A 14,975-nucleotide genomic window follows, 5' to 3' on the forward strand; every position below is an offset into this window, starting at 1 on the left:
ATAAACATTATTTTTTAGATCTAGGCAAAAATATCCTGGGTGTATATGTTGTTGTTTTCCAGTTGTTCAGTCATGTCTGACTCTTTGTGATCCCATGGACTGTTGCACACCAGCCTTCCTTGTTCTCTACTATCTCCTAGAGTTTGCTCAAACTCATGTGCAGTGAGTCAATGATGCCATCCAACCATTTCATCCTCTGTTACTCTTGTCTCCCCCTGTCCTCAGTGTTTCCCAGCATGAGGGTCTTTCCCAATGAGCTGGCTCTTTGCATCAGGTAGCCAATGTATTGGAACTTCAGCTCAGCATTAGCTCTTCCAATGAATATGCAGGATTGATTTCATTTAGGATTGACTGGCTTGATCCCCTTGCTATCCAAGGGACTTTCAAGAGTCTTCTCTAGCACCAAAGTTTGAAAGCAACAGTTCTTCAGTACTCAGCCTTCTTTATGGTCCAACTCTCACATCCATACATGACTACTGAAAAAACCATAGGTTGACTATATAGACCTTTGTCAGCAAAGTGATGTTTCTGCTTTTTAATAAGCTTTCTAGGTTTGTCATAGGTTTGCTTCTAAGAAGCAGGTGTCTTTTAATTTCATGACTGCAGTTACCATCTGCAGTGATTTGGGAGCCCAAGAAAATATACTTTGGTTTAAATTACTTAACCCCATATTGTGAGACTCTTTTATATTAATATGTGGTGTGTTGGGCTTCCCTGATGGCTCAGATGGCTAAGAATCTGCCTACAATTCGGGAGATCTGAGTTCAGTCCCTGGGTTAGGAAGATCCCCTAGAGAAGGAAATGGCTACCCACTCCAGTATTCTTCCCTAGAGAATTCCATGTACAGAGGAACCATATACTCTGGCTTAAATAACTTAACCTCATATTGTGAGACTTTTGTGAATTAACATAGTACTATTATATATTTGTACCAACAGAATATTATACATTTGATATAATTTTTATTGAGTAAAATCTTTAAAAAGAATTAAGAAATCAATCATTGACTATTTAGGGCTCTGTATGAGTACTGCCAATATCCTATTGAAAAGCATTGTGCTATTTATACAACCCTCCCCCCCAACACACACACACATGCACATACACACGCAGATGCAATTATGAGAGTGATCCCTTACAGCTCATTGCTGCCAGCATTGGTTAACATATTTTGTTAGTTAGATTTATGAAAGAGATATTATTCATTTTTTGTCTCTTATGTTCTTTTCTTGTCTCTTGTTTGACCATTTTTCTTGATTTATTCCTAATTGTATGTTTGTAAATTATATGTTTGTGATCTACCTGTTCATTTACTAGAATCACAGCTATTTTCTTCTTATAGTGTTTCTTCACTTTGTGATAAGTTTTTCTCTTGGCATCTTTACTGAAGCAAATTTTCCATAATAGATTTTGGTCAGGATTTTAAACCTCCTTACAAATTACCCAGTGAATGAAACTTTATATGGAGTGAGTTGGGCTCTGTTCTGCTTTGCTGAACACTCCTGGCGGTTTTCCATGTGTTTCCTTATATGTTGTGAGTTAACCTCCAGGGTGTGTTTTCTTTTCTGGGAGTTTTGCAGGTGTCCTGTGTGTATAAATATTCCTATGGGCAGATTTTGTTTTTAATTCTACCATGATTCAACAGATTATGTTTCTTCTAGTTCAATTTTCATGTTACTGTTTCCTAGGACTCTGGTTATCACCAAGGTGGGTAGCATGTGATTTTTCTTTCAATGGCCACTGCCCCACCTACCACTGGTGCAGGCTGTCTGCCACCATACCATGTTCCAGGGTCAGGAGTATTTTTCTAGTTTCAGCTGGAGAGGCTGAAAGTCCCATCTCAACTCAAATGTTTACAAGAAGCACACTTCCAATCATGTTCCAAATGTTGGGTCCAGCCTTATGTCCCAGTGTTACACGGACATTCAATAAAAGCTCCTATGGGGTGTATCAGTTCCTGGTTTTAACTTCCCACCTCCTTCCTCTTATGTTTCTGGCCTTGATTTCGTCTTTGTTCCTGGTAACTGTTTTCTTATCTTCGGTTTTCACTCAACTATAGATTTTTAATATTTTGATATATTATCTGACTTATGTATTAGGGATTTTCTTATAATAGGACTTCTTGGTGGCTCAGATGGTAAAGAATCTGCCTGCAATTCAGGAGACACAGATTCAATTCCTGAGTTAAGAAGATTTCCTAGAGAAGGGAATGGCTACTCCAGTGTTCTTGTCTGGAGAATTCCATAGACAGAGGAGCCTGGCAAGCTACAATCCCTGGGTTGGCAAAGAGTCAAATACAACTCAGCGACTAAGACAGCTACTTCTTTTATTATCCTCAACAAATTCTTTATTTCCATCTTGCATAGTAGCTCAGATGGTGAAGCATCTGCTTGCAATACAGGACACTTGGGTTTGATCCCTGAGTCAGGAGGATCCCCTGGAGAAGGAAATGGCAACCCACTCCAGTATTCTTGCCTGGAGAATCCCAAGGACAGAGGAGCCTGGCAGGCTGCAATCCATGGGATTACAAAGAGTCAGACACAACTGAGTGACTAACATGCACGCACATAGTTTTTGAGGGTTACTATTGTCATTTGTTAGACATCCAAGATTCAAAAGCTATTGTTCTCTCAGTTTTTGATAAATAGATCTTATGTTTCAGGTTTTTTTCAATGACACTTTGGTTCATCTGAAATGAATAACTATATATATATATATATATATATATATATATAGTGTGAGGTAATTTGTACGATGTAGTAAGGGTGTGAATTGATTTATTTCCAATTGTTAAGACATTTTAGCAGAATTTATCAAATGCCCTTCCTTCACTTTTTCCTGTATTCTTCATATGTTGATGTAATGCTTAATACATTTCTACAAAAATTGAGAAGTATAGTGATAAAACTATAGAGACAACTAAGACAATCTCCTAGTTAACCTCAACTGAAATAAGTAAGTGAATAAACCATATTGCAAATGGAGGTACAATAACAAAGTGAAATATGAAATCTTTAATCACCCTCTACTCAGTGCCTTTCCAAAGGTTTGTATTTGTCATTTGTAGTGAATTAAAACTATTTTCATGAAGGTAATCACCCATAGTACACACATTGCTCTGTAGCTTACTGTGCTCTCTAATAATCTTAGAATACATTTTGGCCCTTAGAGATCTACCTTTCACTTCCATCAAAGCACAGGGCTTTTTGCCTGTTTGTTTATTTTAATCTGTGGATGACCCATAGTCTGTTTAACTGGTTGGGGTTACTTGAATATATTTCTGTTTCTCCTAATAACAAGTAATTGATTATCCTGTACTCACCTCTCTTTATCACTGGATCAAAATAAAGCATATTTAAGTTTGCCAATTTCTCTCTAGAAAAGTTGAATACATCCATTTAAATTATCACCAAAAGATTATGAACATTTTCTTTTCGCATGTCTTTGAAATGACTGGATATAATGAAACTTCTTAACTCTCTCTCTTGTAAGTGAAAAGTTAAAGCTCTATCTTTGTTTGGATTTGCCATATCACATTATGATTAATTTTTGAGCTGTTCTTTAAAATTTTGAATTAATAAGACTTAAAATTAAGCTAAATAACATTATACCACTTTTTTTTGTTGTTGTTCATATTTGGCTTTTCAAAAGAAACAGAAAAAAATTTCTTGGTTTCCCAGTGTCTTTCCAAGAAGATTGATACTTTAAACTTGATATTCACAATTCCCGTTAGTTACTACTCTTGCTTATTTTCTGCACTTGCTTTATCTAATTTTCCCTTTATTTATTTGAGAATTAATCCAATTTTATTAATTCACAATTATTTCTTTGTCTCACTTTACATAGCAATTATTTTATTCTTTGAAAGTCATTGTTGTATATTATTATACTGATTTTCTAATGGGCACCCCAGGAATATGTTTTTCTCTTTTATGTGCTATAATTTTACAGTAAAATAATTTCCTCAGTTTCTATTATTATCATAGTCACATACATCTTGTTCACTCATTCAAAACACATAAACCAACTCAATTAAGAGAGAGCCCTAGTCTTCATGCTTCTTGGCTCACAAAATAATTGAGTAATTTGAATACTATATTATTGAGCTTTTAATTTATCTGATTAAATATTAATTTCAAATATAGTCATTTTTCATTAATTGTATAAGGTTATGTAAAGTACATACTAGCTGGAATTAAATTTTCATATTAAGCTAAGAATAATAATTATAATCATTTACTATTATATAAACTTCATTACATGCGTCAAACAAACCAAACAAACATAAGATGTGTAAACAAGAAAATCTGTTTCATGAACTCATCTGATGAAGTGTTCTTTTAAAATGAAAAACTAAAAGATGAAAAGTATTTAATTTTAGTAACAAAGGATTGTATATTGTACAGCAAAAATTCTTAGATACCCGAAACAATTGGATACTACTTCTCTTATTAAGGGTACACTTTATCCTAATACCATGATTATAGCAATAAAGTTAATGATCTCATTACAGTCCCATCAACTTTTTTATGGTGCTACTAGATGGATATACTTATTCAAGGTACATGGAAGGAAACAGGATTTAAAAGATTTCTTTTAAATGATGTTTTCTGTCATTAGGGGTTTTTAAAGTTGAGATGAACAAGAAATATGATTAACTATTACTGAAATAAATTAAAATGAATAACAGAATGGAAACTGTTTCGCTCCTCACATTAAATACTTTTTTTGCGTATAAAGTGAGTGTCATAGAAATATACCTATAAACTAAAATGCATCATTAAAATATCTAAAAGGATGTATCATTTATTACATGTGAAATGGATAACATCAATTTGGTGATGGTACATTTTTCAAAATTCATAACTATTAATTATGTAACCATAATTGTATAATTGTGACTTTCCAGATAGCTCAGGGGAAAACAATATGCCTAGCCATGTAGGAGATGCAAGAGACCCAGTTTCAATCTCAAGGTTGAGATTACCTGGAGAAGGAAATGACAATCTGCTCCGGTTTCTTGCCTGGAGAATTCCATGTACAGAAGAATCTGGTGGGCTACAGTCCATGGCATAACAGAGTGTTGGACGTGACTGAGTACACACACACAGACACAACTGTATAATTAAGTCTGAAATAGTTGGACTGTCAGCTAAAATCTATGACACATCCAAGGGTATTTATTCCTCTTTTAAAGACAGAATGAGACACACTCAGTAAGATGTCTTTATAAGGTGAATTGTGTCTGAAAAAAAGGTTACATTGAAGTCCTAATCCAGAGTACTTATGAATGTGGCTTTATTGAAAGTAGAGCTTTTGCATATATAATTAATTAAACATGAGGTCATTATAATGTCTTTATAAGAGAAAATAGTAACACACAGGGAAAAGAAAGCCATATGACAATAAAGGCAAAATTGGAGTGATGAATTTGTAAGCCAAGTAATTCCAAGATCTGCTAGAAAACCACCTGAAGCTAATAAGAGGCAGGGAAGGATTCTCCCTTAAAGATTTCAAAGAGAGTGTGGCCCTGCTGACACCTTTATTCCAGAACTACGAGACCATAAGTTTGTTGTTTTCAGGCACCCAGATTGTGGCATTTTGTCACGGCATCCTCAGGAAACTAGTACAGGCATGGGGTATTTAAATATATCCCCTGGAAATTACAAGGGGCACTTTTTTGGCAAAGAAAAATAACTTGGTTTTGGATGAATTCCATTCATGCTCAAAGTTTCAGAACAGTATCCAAGGTCTCTGATAGTCTTCATGCCATGGAAACACTCAGAAATTTTAGAAGATAAGTTTACCTTGGTTTGCTTTTACTTTAGAAAAAAATCACTTCCATGGCTCTTAAAAAAAAAAATGATGCTGGGAAATACTGATGGAAAAAGGGGAAGGGGCTTTCAGAGGATGAGATAGTTAGATAGCATCACCTACTCAATAGACATGAGTTTGAACAAACTCTGGAAGTTAGTGAAGAACAGGGGAGTCTGGCATGCTTCAGTACATAGGGTCACAAAGAGTGAGACACTTAGAGACTGAACAACAATAACAACAACAACAAATCCATTGATAATTCAGTTCAATTAATCAGATTGAGCTCCCAAACATACTCAAAACTGTCATATACCCTCTTGATCTCTTTTGCTATGATTATCATATTTGCCTTTTTACCTTGAAGCTCCAGCAAAAATCAACCATGCAGAGACTGTATTTCTAGGTGACATGCATCTTAAATTGAATGCAATATGTCAGAATTTTACATAAATTATTCACAATTGAAACCAGTATGAGCTAATTCATTTATATCAGGAATATAACTCAAATGAGATTTAACCTTCATAGAGTTCAAAGTCTTCTACAGAAACACTCTTTCCATTGAAAGATTTTTAGATGTTGAAAGAGCAGGGCATAGTTTTATCAGCAAATCAATAATTTTATTGGATAACTGTTACATGTCAAGCTCTGTGCTATTTAATTTATGAACACATATTATAAAATACCCCTGGAAAAGAAAATAGCAACCCATTCCAGGATTCTTGCCTGGAGAATTCCATGGACAGAAGAGCCTGGTGGACTACAGTCCGTGGAGTCACAAAGAGTCAGACATGACTGAGTGAATTACACTACTATTACACAATACAACATGATTTCCATTCCTGAATATCCCAAATTTAGTAGCCAATTTAAAGCTAACAAGTGTATGTTAGACATATTAAGAACATCAGTGTAAGAAGCTCATAGGACCTGGTAAAACATTGCTTGAATTCTTAGATCTGTAGCCCTCGTGTGCAGGAGTTTGTTTATACTGGCTCATGAGAGCTGATCTTGAGATCGTGAGAGATCAGGAGATCTCATGAGAGAAGAGATAAAGTCTCAGGAATATTGCAGAATGGGTGTTAAAATACAACCATTATTAAAAATTCATTATATATCTATAATTATTTCAGTTCAGTTCAGTTCAGTTCAGTTGCTCAGTCATGTCTGACTCTATGTGAGCCCATGAATCGCAGCACGCCAGCCCTCCCTGTCCATCACCAACTCCCAGAGTTCACTCAGACTCATGTCCATCGAGTCAGTGATGCCATCCAGCCATCTCATCCTCTGTCGTCCCCTTTTCCTCCTGCCCCCAATCCCTCCCAGCATCAAAGTCTTTTCCAATGAGTCAGCTCTTCGCATGAGGTAGCCAAAGTATTGGAGTTTCAGCCTGAGGATCAGTCCTTCCAATGAACACCCAGGACTGATCTCCTTTAGAATGGACTGGTTGGATCTGCTTGCAGTCCAAGGGACTCTCAAGAGTCTTCTCCAACACCACAGTTCAAAAGCATCAATTCTTCGGTACTCAGCTTTCTTCATAGTCCAACTCTCACATCCGTACATGACCACTGGAAAAACCATAGCCTTGACTAGATGGGCCTTTGTTGGCAAAGTAATATTTCTGCTTTTTAACATACTATCTAGGTTGGTCATAACTGTTCTCCCAAGGAATAAGCGTCTTTTAATTTCATGGTGCAGTCACCATCTGCAGTGATTTTGGAACGCCAAAAAATAAAATCTGACACTGTTTCCATTGTACTAATTATATGAAGCTAGTAATAAAAAATTATTTGTTTCTAATATTTTACTACATTTAGTTATACATTCTCTGTGTTTGATGTTGTTTTATATCTATTACTTTTTTGTGGCAGAAATACTATATAATGGAATGCAATTATATGTTTCTCCCCAACTCTGATGAAACCTGCTGAAAGTTACAGAACAGAAATTGGCATATATTGCTCATCTTTTTTTTTTTTTTCTTTTCCTAGAGAGCCTGTTGTTATACATAAACCAGCACTTTTTGAAGTGTGCTGAACTTAGCTTCCATGGACATTGTTTATTACTTCCTCCTTTTTTCACTTAGTTCTTTCCCCTCTAATTAATTATACTCTTATCACAGATCTTTATTAAAGAATACATATTCTTGTGACTCAAAAACAAATATTTCAAAAGAATGATAAACCTAATAAATTGGCATGAAAATTTTATTTAAAATTGCAATAAAAATAAAATAGACATTTTGAAGAGATTTGCCTCATTTCACAAAGTAAAGGTTTAAGGATTTAAAAGTCACTTTCCAAACTCACTGTGTGTGTGCTAAGTCGTTTCAGTTGTGTCCGACTCTGTGAGACCCTATAGTCGATAGCCTGCCAGGCTTCTGTGTCCATGAGATTATCCAGGCAAGAATATTGGAGTGGGTTGCCATACCCCCAGGGATAGAGCCTGTGACTCTTTCTCCTGCATTGGCAGGCCAGTTCTTTACCACTAGCACCACCTGGGAAACTAAACTCGTTGCCAGAATTAAAACTACATCACATCCCCAGTGTCCCTGTCTTTCTAGGGGCTCCTAAAAGCCAAATGGAAATATTGGCCTCAGTCCTGGCACTGCTGTTTCATCCCAAGCAATATAGGTAATTTCAACTGTCCCCATGGTTTTAAATGTTATGTATGTGCTGATCATTTCCAAATTGCTATCTCTGTCTCAAACTTCTACACTGAAATCCACAAAATAACATGTATGAATTTCTATAATTGACCTTTCCTTGTGTATCCTTTACAGCATGGTTCTCAATCTTTACCTTTTGTTAAAATCACCTAGAATTTTTGTTAAAATTCAAAAACTAGGCCTTGATAAGCAGAATCTCTGATGACTAAAATAAAGGCTAATTCACATTTCCCTTTTGCACCACCCCCATGGAATGTAAGTTTTAATGAGATAGTAGGAAATTCATGGAATACATTATGTATTAACAACTGCATTTAGTTTACATTAAATATGCATTTAAGAATTTTTAAGTAGTATTTTCATTTTTTGCTTCATATTTTACTTCTATAATGATATCTCATATTCAAACTGATAAATGTCTTACCTACTTTGGGTTATACAATAATTTTAAATATCAAATATTTGTGGATTAATGAAAACTGCAAGAGCAAGACCAATTACTATAACTTATAAGTTCACAGCAGTAAGCAAGTCTTCCAAGATTGGTAAATCAAAATTTGTTAGTGAAGGCAGAATTGAATTTTCTGTGAAATAAGATAGAAATCATTGGTGGATTTAATCAGAGAAATTCCATCAAGTAATTTATATTTTAAATTATTTGACCAGCCAAGTAATATGGGACAGAAATGGAGGCAAAATAAGTTAAGAAATTTTTTGCAATATTCCTAGTGCAAAATCATGTAATACTAAGAAAGATGGAAAAAATTGACACAGTAAGAATATGAATTTAGAGTTGGGGGGGACTTCCCTGGTGGCCCAGTGAACCTTGCAATATAGGGGACGTGGGTTTGATCCTTGGTCAGGGAATTAAGATTCCACGTGCCACTGGGCAACCAAGCCTGCATTATACAGCTACTAAGCCCGCAAATTCTAGACTCTGCATGACATAACTACTGAGCCTGGGTGCCACAACTAGAGAGACTACTCAGCAATGAAATATCCCTCGTGCCTCAGCTAAGACCAGATGCAGCAAATTAGAAACACACACACACACACACACACACACAAGAGTTGGAAAAATATGCTAAAATAAACAGATATGAAGGATGGAAAAACATGCATAAATGTGATCTCCTTAGATTCTGCTTAAGCAACTGCATAAAGCGGGGTTGTCTTTACCAAGAGAGGATTCTAAATGAGCAGATTTTAGAAGGAACTTAAATCCATAATTCTCTTTGGCCACAGTGATTTTTAGTTTTTACATATTTATTCATAAAAGGATATTAATATAAATCTGATACTTGATGTGTGATAAGAATGTGCTACATATTTTGTGGCTACTAACTTGGTAGGTCACTTAGCTTAGAAGAGGTAAGGAATTATTCAGGGTATTCTTGTAAAGTTATTATTCATTGACTTCAGTGAGCTTTGAAAGAGGTTATTATCATTTTCAAGAGATGTCATAGAAATGAGAATTGTGAAATGCCTCTAACCATTTCTGTAATTAAAAAGGAAGTTGCTAAGGATGTTTAGTTCATTCTAATTTCAGGGAGTTAACATTATAATTTTATTGTTTGGTAATCAGTGAGTTTTGTAAGCATTTAAAAAGTAGGTGTACAAAGTCACTGAGATTAACAATGGCTTGACTGTCAATAAAATAAAATTGCAATACTGTCCATATTATTGAACTAAACAGAATGTGTTAGGATCCTCATGTAGCATTGGTAGCCCTCCATTACATCATCATATTACTTATTACTCATTCAAAGAAGTAGGTACATGTAACTGAAATAAAAAAAAATAATAATAATCTTCCTGTTTAGCCATTCTAGTAGTTTTCTTCATTAAGAGGATAAAATAATGTCGAGTGAAAAGTTAATTAAATGTTTCCAAATTGTGTAATTTGAATGTAACAAATCACTTAATTTTCAAAGTTCTTTTCTAATTATATTTCTTCTATTTCATTCAAAGGTAGAGCTGTTCAGACACACAGTTAGATTTTAAGAATTTGTAGAACCCTAACAAAAATATTATTTTTGAAAAAAGCTTCTTATGCAAGTGAAATTGATAGACACTCCCACTCTTATAGTTCATAGTATCTGAGACTTTCAAAGGAAAGACTTTGAACCCTTCCAAGATCTGCATACATCTTTTGTCAAGGGAGTTAATGAGGTGAGAAATGAAATGAGAAATGTGATGTGCTTCCTGCAAAGAGACATTCACATTGCATCCTAAACAAGGAGTTTCAGATTTCCTTAACCTGAAAGAGGTGCATAATTCCCCTCACTAATTATTGAAAATAGTTGTTTATTCTGTCAATGCTATTTGCTTCTTATCAAGTATTATATTGGGTTTTTATAAGACAGGCAGTGACACTGAAAAGCTTCATCCCATGACAACAGAACCAAAAATTAATAAAATAATATATTCAAAGCATTATGCATTACATGATCAACTGGAAATCTTTATTCTTTCTCTCTTTTTGTTCATTTTAAATTTTGCTTTTTTTGTGCTTTTTTGCTTCTTTCTTTCTTTTTTCCCCTTCTATATGAAAGGCATTTGCAGTGATAAGAAATTTTGTCATTCTAACACAATTGTACTCAGTTGCCATTTATTGAAAAAGTCAACATAAAGCCTTTATATATATACCATTATTTCAATTGTTACTGCCCAAGAGCAAAAGAGATCCCAAATATTCATACTGGAAGAAATATCTTGAAAAAAGTAGGAAATATTTACTTTTAATCTAAGATCAGAATGTTTTCTTTTATTTTTATAAATGTATTAAAATATTAATCTTCAAAACTTTCTCCTTTGAATGCTTTTATATTTTGAAACTTACTGCTGCCTTATTGTACTATTTCTGGAACCATGCAGTTAAAAAGAGATTTAAAGTTATTGGATTAATAATTATTCAGGGTTTTAGCCAAATGACTAAACCCCCTTGTTATTCCTCTGAATTATTTAAATTGCTTAAGTGTATCAGCATAATTTATCAGATAGTGACATTTCAATCTGTGCCTCTATATAACTTCTTGTCTGTTGAATGCCCTTTTGAGAAACTGAATCTTATTATAGTTATCTGGCTCAGAATGTGCCTGTTATATTTATTTATTCTGGAGAGAGATAGGAAAAGGGTGAAAAAAATTGAACTCATTTAGTGGCATAATTTTTATGCATTGAGTAATGTAAAAATATGAAGATATATTAAGGGAATTCATAAAACAAATATAATGCCTTATTTTTTTAATTTTATTCAAATGTATATTGCTTATTTTTTCATTTATAATGTTTGAATATATATAATTTAATATTATTATTATTTTTTTAATTTTTATTTTTACTTTATTTAACTTTACAATACTGTATTGGTTTTGCCATACATTGACATGAATCCACCACGGGTGTACATGAGTTCCCAAACATGAACCCCCCTCCCACCTTCCACCCCATATCATCTCTCTGGATCATCCCCGTGCACCAGCCCCAAGCATCCTGTTTCCTGCATCGAACATAGACTGGCGATTCATTTCTTACATGATAGTATACATGTTTCAATGCCATTCTCCAATTTAATATTGTTTTTAAAATAGTTTTATTTTAGAAAAGTTTAGCAAGTACTAAACTTATTCCCCAGATATGTTTTTGTTTTTAATTGTTTTGTTTTATTGGTTTAGTTGTTTTCCAAAATTATAAAATATGAGAACCATTGAGAAGCTGACAGAGGTTTTCATTTGCTAGCCATTATTTACCTCCAAAGACTTGTGTAAGGATTAGTGAAATCAAAGTAGAAAAATAATTTGATAAAAGAGCAACTGCTCTTGTATTGTTATATAGTTACTAACTAATAAATTTAGAGTTAATTCCTACACCTGTGGTTTCATCCAAGTATTTATTTTTAATACAGAAATAAAATATTGCCTTCCTGTATTAGTATCTACACTGAATGAATACATCGGAGTTTTTTGTGTTAATCCCAGATTTGTAAATGACATGACATTAGCCATGCATTAGGCTTGTAAATACATTTATTTGTAATTTGGTAAGTCTTGGCATCACTGAATGAGTGAAAAGGCTGCTTTTCATGATTATTCCTTACATTTGTCTGTTAATATGTCTCTATTGATAAAAGTAAGAATTTTACTATATTGTGCTAATTATACTATAATAACTTGTCTAGAAATAATTAATTACAGAGAATTATATAATCAAGTACATTTGAGGCAAATTGAGTACAGAAAGAAAATAGATGTGAACACATAAGACACTTAGGCTATTCTACTATAAGGAATTAGGATCCTTATGCAAGAAAAATATATTATTTTTTCTCATTGTTATGATGTTTAGTAATATAAAGGAAAAAGCATTCCTATATATGTAAACAAGTACATGCTGAAAATTATATTTAGTATTCTGACACAAAGAAAGGTCTCCTGTATGTAAGTGTGTGATTAGTATTCTTGATAAAGAACACACTTATTATCATTAAGGAGAATGATAACACTTATCATTAAGGAAAACAGAATATAATCTCATGATAACTGTAAGAAATGGATATTGGCTATTTCAATTCATTGATTTTATACACACACACACACACACACACACACACATCAATTCACAGAGACCTAAAAAGTTACATTATTAACTTCTCATATTTCATGATTAAAACTACAAAATATAAAGAATCCGCCTTCAGTGCAAGAGACCCAGATTTGATTCCTGGGTTAGGAAGACCCCCTGGGGAAGGGAAAGGCTATCCACTCCAGTATTCTTGCCTGCAGAAGTCCTTAGACACTGGAGCCTGGAGGGCTACAGTACATTGTTCACAAAGAGTTGGACACAACTGAGCAATTAACACTTTCACTTTTCATATAATGGATATACTATGGATGGTGATAGAGTACAAAAGGTTTTGAAAAATATACATTTTGAAGAAATGAGTCAATTCTTAGGACAATTATGACTATATTCAACCCAAGATGTCTGCTTTTTGATTTGCTTACCTACATTTCATGCACAATAATTGATTTTTCTGGATTCCTTCATGCAATTTGATGTGTCAGGCAAGAGTTTGAATATATCAGAAGGAAACCTTTGCACATCTTCATTTTTCACTTGCTTATAAGCATGCCATCCAAGGTATATGCAAATAATCCAATGCAAAGGACTGGAAGAACTGTTAAAGTGAAGGCTATATAGTCTCATATTTGGTTAGTTCAATTCAGTTCAGTTGCTCAGTCATGTCCGATCCTTTGAGACCCCATGGACTTCAGCACGTCAGGCTTCCCTGTCCATCACCAACTCCCAGAGCCTCATGTTCAAACTCATGTCCATTGAGTCTGTGATGTCATCCAACCATCTCTTCCTTTGTCATCCCCTGCTCCTCCTACCTTCAATCTTTCCTAGCATCAAGATTTTTTTCCAATGAGTCAGTTCTTCACATCTGCTGGCCAGAGAATCAGAGTTTCAGCCTCAGCATCAGTCCTTCCAATGAATATTCAGGACTGATTTCCTTTAGAATTGACTAGTTTCATCTCCTTGCTGTCCAAGGGACTCTCAAGAGTCTTCTCCAGCACCACAGTTGAAAAGCGTAAATTCTTCAGTGCTCAATTTTCTTTACAGTTCAACTCTCACATCCGTATATGACTAGTGGAAAAACCATAACTTTGATTAGGCAGACATTTGTTGGCAAACTAATGTCTCTGCAATTTAATCTGCTGTCTAGGTTGATCATAGCTTTTCTTCCAAGGAGCAAGCGTCTTTTAATTTCATAGCTGCAGGCACCATCTGCAGTGATTTTGGAGCCCCCCAAAATAAAGTCTCTCAATGTTTCCATTGTTTCCCCATCTATTTGCCATGAAGTGATGGCACTGGATGCCAAGATCTTAATTTTCTGAATACTGAGTTTTAAGCCAACTTTTTCCCTCTCCTCTTTCACTTTCATCAAGAGGCTCATTAGTTTCCTCCTCTTTGCTTTCTGCCATGAGGGTGGTATCATCTGTATATCTGAGGTTATTGATATTTTTCCCAGCAATCTTGATTCCAGCTTGTGCTTCATCCAGCCTTGCATTTTACATAATGTACTCTGCATACAATTTAAAAATCAAGGTGACAATATGCAGCCTTGATGTACTCCTTTCCCAATTTGGAACCAGTCTGTTGTTCCCTGTCCAGTTCTAATTGTTTCTTCTTGACCTGCATACAGACTTCTCAGGAGGCAGATCACATGATCTGGTATTCCCATCTCTTGAAGAATTTTCCGCAGTTTGTTGTGATCCACACAAGTCAAAGGCTTTGGCATTGTCAATAATGCATAAGTAGAGTTTTTCTGGAATTCTCTTGCTTTTTCAATGATCCAACAGATGTTGGCAATTTGTTCTCTTGTTCCTCTGCCTTTTCTAAATCCAGCTTGAATATCTTGAAGTTCAAGGTTCATGTGCTGTTGAAGCCTGACTTGGAGAATTTTGAGCATTACTTTGCTAGCATG

This window comes from Capra hircus, chromosome 20, assembly GCF_001704415.2.
Source record: "Capra hircus breed San Clemente chromosome 20, ASM170441v1, whole genome shotgun sequence".
Taxonomy (NCBI): Eukaryota; Metazoa; Chordata; class Mammalia; order Artiodactyla; family Bovidae; genus Capra; species Capra hircus.